Below are 7,808 nucleotides of genomic sequence, written 5' to 3'. Positions count from 1 at the left end.
GAAGCCACTGGGATGCGAGGGGAGAATGAGACCCCCTTTTTCCTCTCTTTCTCGGGGCTTCCCCCTTTCCCTCGCTCCCCTTCCCCGTCCCCCCTCGCCCCGGAGGAGCGGAGGGCTGAGCCCCCACCCCACCAAAGTCCTGCTCAGGGCGAGGGGAGGGTCCCGGAGAGATAGAAAGGGGAGGTTCGCCGCTAGCTAGTAAGGGCGGCCCGAGGGTGGCGGGCACGGGAGGCGGCGGAGACACGGCTGCCAGGAGCATCTTCTTCTCCCGAGGCTCCCACCGCGTCCTGTGGCCCCGCCCACGCTCGCAAGGCCACGCCCATACCGGGCAGAGCCACGCCCTCCGGCGCCCCCATTGGTCCGCCCTTGAAGCCTGGGCCACGGTCCTCGGGGTTGGCCACGCCCCTCGCCGCGATGGAGCGCGGCCGGGACCCAAGTACCCCTCAGCGCAGGGGGGTGCAATGAAGACCGTGGGGGTTCCTACACGCCTTCCTCCTTGGTTTGTTTTCTGAGGCAGGGTCTCACTCTAGCCCAGGCTGACCTGGAGTTCACTATGGAGTCTCAGGGTGGCCTTGAACTCGCAGCTTTCGGCTTGGACACAAACTGGTAACACACATTTAAACATGGGACCCACACAGTCGGGAGCACACAATGACCAGACCTCAAGAGCCAAACGCACAACACACAAGACTTGCGGTGTGCCAACGTTCGGTCACGCACTCACACACACACAAACACAAACCTCCTCTTAGATATTTTTAAACTGCCCCAAACCCATCAACATAGCATCCCAAAGTCAGCTTCCCAAGCACCAAATCCTGGGGGATTTCAGGGCCCCGATCACAGGCAGGTGGAGGGATCTGTACTGTCTTCCTTCATCTGTGGCCACCCCGGTGGCCTTCCTGGGTGGGACGCCCTAAGCTGGGCAGGGACCAGGACCAGTGGTGGGCAGGGACCAAGTAGGAGCAGTGCAGCCCCCACCTTTCCTCCCGTCCTATACAGGGCTCACCGGCACACTCTGTACTCCTAACGCTGAGCACAGGTCAGCCTGAACCTAGCCGCAGAACCTAGCCTGGGTTTGAACCTTGTCATTTACACACCACAGGACTTGGACACATCCTTATCTTCCCTGAGTCTTATGTCCCTCATTTGGGAAAACACTAGCATTCACACTGCCACACCTCAAAGGACTGCTGTGTCAAAAGGGGGTCAAAAGTCCAGGCATGAGCCAGGCGTGGTGGTGCACGCCTTTAATCCCAGCACTCGGGAAGCAGAGGTAGGAGGATCACCATGAGTTCAAGGCCACCCTGAGACTACAGCGTTAATTCCAGGTCAGCCTAGACAAGTGAGACCCTACCTCGAAAAACAAAACAAACAAAAAAGTCTAGGCGTGTGTGAATTTTCCCTGAGAACGATGAGATGCCTCTTCTCTACAACAAAGTTGGGAGACCAAGAGCACCACTCCATACAATGTTGGGGTCAGGTGGCCATTTTCCTAAGAAATTTGCATGCATTCTAACTTAAGACGTAAGCATGGATTTATGGGTAGGTTCTTAATGTATATTGAGGAGAAGGAATGAGACGAAGAGAGCTTTCCTCGTTAAACACTTTTTTCCTTGTCTTTAGGTTATTAGGCATTGAGCATAGGACCACTGAGCCACACACCCAGTCCTTCACTGTGGATCCTAGACAAGTGCTCTACCTCTGAGCCAGGCCCCAGCCCCTCACTGTGGATCCTAGACAAGTGCTCTACCTCTGAGCCACGCCCCCAGCCCCTCACTGTGGATCCTAGACAAGTGCTCTACCTCTGAGCCATGCCCCCAGCTCCTCACTGTGGATCTAGACAAGTGCTCTACCTCTGAGCCATGCCCCCAGCCCCTCACTGTGGATTCTATACAAGTGCTCTACCTCTGAGCCACGCCCCCAGCCCCTCACTGTGGATTCTATACAAGTGCTCCTCCTCTGAGCCACAGCCCTGTCTTATTTGAGAGAGAAGAAAGAGGCAGATAGAAAGAGAACAAGTGCGCCAAGGCCTCCAGCCACTACAAGTGAACTCCAGACACATGCACCACCTTGTGTATCTGCCTTATGTGGGTCCTGGGGAATCGAACCTGGGTTCTCTGGCTTTGCAGGCAAGTTCCTTAACTGCTAAGTGATCTCTCCAGCCCTCTCTGGTGGATTCTAGACAAATGCTCTACCGCTTAGCCATGCCCACAGCTCCTCCCTGGCTGATTCTGAGAGTGCTCTACCACTAAGCTACATCCTCAGCTCACTTTTTACGTTTTATCTGGAGATAGGGTCTCACTCTAGCCCATGCTGACCTGGAATTCACTATGTTGTCTCAGGCTGGCTTCGAACTCACAGAGGTTCCTCCTACATTGGCCTCCTGAGTACTGGGATAAAGGTGTGCAACACCACCCCAGACATGGAAGCAGATTCACATTTAGTTGCTCAGAAATAATAAAATAAAATAAAATAAAATAAAATAAAATAAAAAAATAAAATAAAATGGCCAGACGTGGTGGCACATGCCTTTAATCCCAACACTCAGGAGGCAGAGTTAGGAGGATCACCATGAGTTTGAGGCCCCCCCCCCAGACTACATAGTGAATTCCAGGTCATCCTGAGCTAGAGTGAGGCCCTACCTCAAAAAACAAACAAAAAAAGAAAGAATTACATCTTGTTCCAATATTTGATGCTGCAGAATATAAAGCATCTTGCGGGGCGTGGTGGCGCATGCCTTTAATCTCAGCACTCGGGAGGCAGAGGTAGGAGGATCGCTGTGAGTTTGAGGCCACCCTGAGACTCCATAGTGAATTCCAGGTCAGCCTGGGCTAGAGTGAGACCCTACCTCGAAAACCAAAAAAAAAAAAAAAAAAAAAAAAGAATATAGAGCATCTTTAGCATTTTTCACAGAACTTTGATATTTTAATTTTATAATCAGTAGTTCTGGGAATACTGCTGTGCATTATTGATACACTGTACAAAATAACAGAAGTAGGTACCCAGCCATATCAGAAATTGTTGGAAAGCTGGGCGTGGTGGCGCATGCCTTCAATCCTGGCACTCAGGAGGCAGAGAGGTAGGAGGATCACCATGAGTTCGAGGCCACCCTGAGACTACATAGTTAATTCCAGGTCAGCCTGGACTAGAGTGAGACCTTGCCTTGAAAAACCAAAAAAAAAAAAAAAAAAAGAAAAAGAAAAGAAAAGAAAAGAAAAGAAATTGTTGGAAAGCTGGGCATGGCGGCGCACACCTTCAATCCTAGCACTCAGAAGTCAGTGGTAGGAAGATTGATGTGAGTTCGAGGCCAGCCTGAGACTAAATAGTGAATTCTAGGTCAACCTGGGCTAGAGTGATACCCTACTTAACAAAAAAAGAAAAAACAAAAATTGTTGGAAATTTTGTCCTAGTCTCAAAGTAAAATGCATTTACCTTTTTAAAAATATAGGGGCTGACCGGGCGTGGTGGTGCATGCCTTTAATCCCACCACTCGGGAGGCAGAGGTAGGAGGGTTGCTGTAAGTTCAAGGCCACTCTGAGACTCCATAGTGAATTCCAGGTTGGCCTGGGCTAGAGTGAGACCCTACCTCAAAAAAAAAAAAAAACCATATATATATATATGGCTTAGTGGTTAAGGCATTTGCCTGCAAAGCCAAAGGACCTTGGTTCGATTCCCCAGGACCCATGTAAGCCAGATGCACAAGGTGGCGCATGCATCTGGAGTTTGTTTGTATATGTATGTATTTATATTCATATTTATATTTATAAGAAGAATGAAGCAGAGAGATAGAGAATGGACACACCAAGGACTCCAGCCACTGCAATGAATTCCAGATGTTTGCACCACGTTGTGCATCTGGCTTTATGTGGATACTGGAAAATTAGACCTGGCCCATCAAGCTCTGCAAGCATGCACCTTTAACCACCGAGCCATCACTCATTAGCTTTTAAAAAATATTTTATTTGGCAGGAGTCTCCGGCGAGGCAGGTAGGCGGAGGGCCTCGGTGAGCGCCCCCGAACCCTTCTCTTCCGGGGCCCCGGGCAGTGGCTGCCCTGAGCCCACGGCTGCAGCGCCGGGCCATGGCGGGGCGTCAAGGGAATCCTGAAGAACAAGAGCTCGATGCGGGCGCCGGCCAACAGCCCGGCCGGAGCGCGGAGGAGCTGCGGGAAACGTCGGAGAGGCGGGATGAGATGAACATCCTGGCCTCGTGCCACCCGGCGCAGACTTGGGTTCAGCGAAGGCAGAAGAGCCGCGGTGACGACGACGTCACCGAGACTCAGGCCCGGAGTCCCGAAGTCTCTGCTGAGAAGTGAGCCGAGGTCCCGGCTCCCAGCCCGCGAGTCACACCCGGGAGCGAGAAGCACGCAGCTAAGAGGGAGACGCTGACCTCTTACCGCAGGAGCAAGAGAAAAAGCGACAATTTGAAATGAAAAGGAAGCTTCCCTACAATATTAAGCTAGCTAGACAGTTACTTTCAAAGGACCTGCATGATGATGAGGAAGATGAAGAAATGCTGGAGATTGCGGATGGAGAATGCATGAACATTGAATAATCAAATCAAGGATCTACAGGAAGTGACCGATGACAAAACAAATCGCAAAGTTCATGAAAGAAGTTTGTTCAACTTCGCAGTTTGTCAAATGCAAACTGTTACTGTAATACACTGCTTCTTGTGCTCCACAGTTCACAGCTTCAGCACCAAAATGCATAGCAGTTATTACATATTGCCAAGAATTAAATGATAACCATAGCGACTGGCTACAGTGAGATGCATATATTCCGGTGCCTCGTACGTCCTGCACCACCATTATAGTACAGTGTCACTAGTCCAGAACTGCTAAGCTTTTGGTGCAGCGGATACATAGGTGGATAAATATCCAGGCTGAAAGGTATTTTAACACTTCAACTTGTTTTGTGTAATTGAGGATTATAGAAGAGTTACTGTTGGAATTTTTGGCCTATGACCTTTAAAATTTGTACTAAGGATTTTTTTTTTTGTACGTGTTTACACGTAAAGGATGGAAATTTTTCTCAAACTAGCTTTTTTCACAAATTACCAGGTCAACATTGCGCTAACATCTGCTCTGTTTGCTTGTCATACACTGGGCAGAGACCTCAGATAGTGTTTTAAAATTAAATCTGTAGCCATCACACAAAAAATATTTTATTTGACAGAATGAGGCAGAGAGAGAGAGAGAATGGGTGCTCCAGGGCCTCCAGCCACTGCAAACAAACTCCAGACATATATGCCACTTTGTGCATCTGGCTTACATGGGTCCTGAGGAATTGAACCTGGGTCATTTGGCTTTGTAGGCAGGTGCCTTCTGCCATCCTCCCAGCCCTAACTTAAAATTTTTTAATTAATTAATTAATTAATTTGAGAGAGAGACAGACAGACAGACATATATAGAGAGAATGGGCACTACAGGGCCTCCAGCCACTGCAAAAGAATTCCAGATGCATGTGCCACCTTGTGCATCTGACTTACATAGGTCCTAGAGAATTGAACCTAGGTCTTTTGGCTTTGGAGGCAAGCCCTTTAACAGCTAAGCCATCTCCCCAGCCCAACATTTTGGGTTTTTTTGTAACATAAGCTAGCAACTCAAACAGCTCTTTTCAAAATTTGGGCTTTTTGGCTGGTGTGGGGGCACATGCCTTTAATCCCAGCACTTGGGAGGCAGAGGTAGGAGGATTGCTGTGAATTTGAGGCCACCCTGAGACTACATAGTCAATTCCAGGTCACCCTGGGCCAGAGTGAGACCCTACCTCAAAACTACCCCCACAATTTTTTTTTAACATTTACTTTTGTTTATCTGAAAGAGGCCGAGATAGAAAGAAGCAGATAGAGAACGAACATGCCAGGGCCTCCAGCTGCTGGACATGAACTCCAGATGCATGTGTTACCTTGTGCATCTGGTTTACATGGCTCCTAGGAAACCAAACTTGGGCCCTTTGGTTTTGCAGGCCTTAAATGCTATGCCATCTCTCCAGCCCTGTTTTGTTTTGGAGATAGGGTCGCATGTATCCCACTGACCTCAAATTCCCTATGTAACCGAGGCTGGTCTTGAAGTCCCGATTCGCCTCCCTCCACCTCCCAAATGCTGAGCTCACAGGAGTGGGCCGTGGCCTCTGGCTTGGCTGGCTACAGTGTAAATGGGGCCGGCAGAGAAGGCCTAGCTAAGGAGTTGAGCAGAGATCTGAAGAAAATGAGCTGGGCATGGTAGCACACGCCTTTAATGCCAGCAGAGGTAGGAGGATCGCTGTGAGTTCTAGGCCACCCTGAGACTGACTACATAGTGAATTCAGGTCAGCCTGGGCTAGAGCAGAGACCCTACCTCGGGAGGTTGGGGGGGGGGGGAACAGCCGGGCGTGGTGGAGCACGCCTTTAATCCCAGCACTAGGGAGGCAGAGGTAGGAGGTTCGCTGTGAATTCGAGGCCACCCTGAGACTACATACTGAGTTCCAGGTCAGCCTGGGCCAGAGTGAGTCCCTACCTCGAAAAACCAAGTAAGTAATAATAAGTAAAACTGAGAACATGTGCCATGTGGGTCTCTGAGGGTAGGGGGTCCCAGGAAGAGGAAAGAGCAGGTACAAAGGCCCAGAGGCAGGAACACACCTGAGGCAAAGGAAGGGGCCTGGGAAACTTGGAGGAGCATAAGGGAGTGGAGGGAGGAGAGCTGAGGCCAGAAAGGCAGGGAACAGAGTGTTATAGGCCTTGTGAGCCACTGGATGGACTTACATTTGGCTCTGAGTTAAGTGGGACATACAAGAAGTGTGTGAACTCGGGTAGATAGGAAAGCGAGGAGCAAGAAGGGTCCAGCGAGATGGCAACGGGCCATCAAAGTGGGAGGTGTCAGGAGACCAGTGGCTGTACAAGTGTGGAGGCGCATGGGAGGCTCTCTTTGTCCCTGTGATGTTAGGCAAGCCATGATACCCCTCTAATTGCCTCAATTTACTCATCCTACCAATGAGGGTGTCTGTGAAAGCACCTGATTCCAAATGTGCCTCCGTGGTCGGAGTATGACTGTGTGTGACTACACAGATCACGAGTCATGGCCACGCCCTCCAGGTTTTTGGATCAGGACTCTTTTTTTTTGTTGTTTTTTTGAGGTAGGGTTTCTCTCTAGTCCAGGCTGACCTGAAATTCATTATGTAGTCTCAGGGTGCCCTTTAACTCATGGTGATCCTTCTACCTCTACCTCCCAAATTCTGGGATTAAAGGCGTGTGCCATCACACCTGGCTAGGACTCTTTTTAAATATTACATATATATTTTAGCCAGGCATAGTGGTACACGCCTTTAATCCCAGCACTCAGGAGGGGAGGCAGAGGTAGGAGCATCACCGTGAATTCAAGGCCAGCCTGAGACTATATAGTGAATTTTAGGTCAGCCTGGGCTACAGTGAGGCCCTACCTCGAAACAAACAAACCCAAAAAATTTTTTAGGGCTGGAGAGATGGCTTAGCACTTAAATCCTTGCCTGTGAAGCATAAGAACCCCGGTTAGAAGCTTGATTCCCCAGGACTCACATAAGCCAGATGCATAAGGTGGCGCATGCATCTGGAGTTCATTTGCACTGGCTGGAGGCCCTGGCACGCCCATTATCTGCCTTTTTCTCTGTTTGTCGCTCTCAAACAAATAAATAAATAATAAACAAAAAAATTTTTAAATATTTTATTTGGGGTTGGAGACATGGCTTAGCCATTAAGGTGCTTGCCTGAGAAGCCTAAGAACCCAAGTTTAATGGTCCAGGTTCCACATAAGCCAGATGCACATTGTGGCTCATGCACCTGGAGTTCATCTGC

Source organism: Jaculus jaculus, chromosome 14 (assembly GCF_020740685.1).
Source record: "Jaculus jaculus isolate mJacJac1 chromosome 14, mJacJac1.mat.Y.cur, whole genome shotgun sequence".
Lineage (NCBI taxonomy): Eukaryota > Metazoa > Chordata > Mammalia > Rodentia > Dipodidae > Jaculus > Jaculus jaculus.
The sequence above is the reverse complement of the archived record's forward strand: the minus strand, read 5'-3'. Positions refer to the sequence as shown.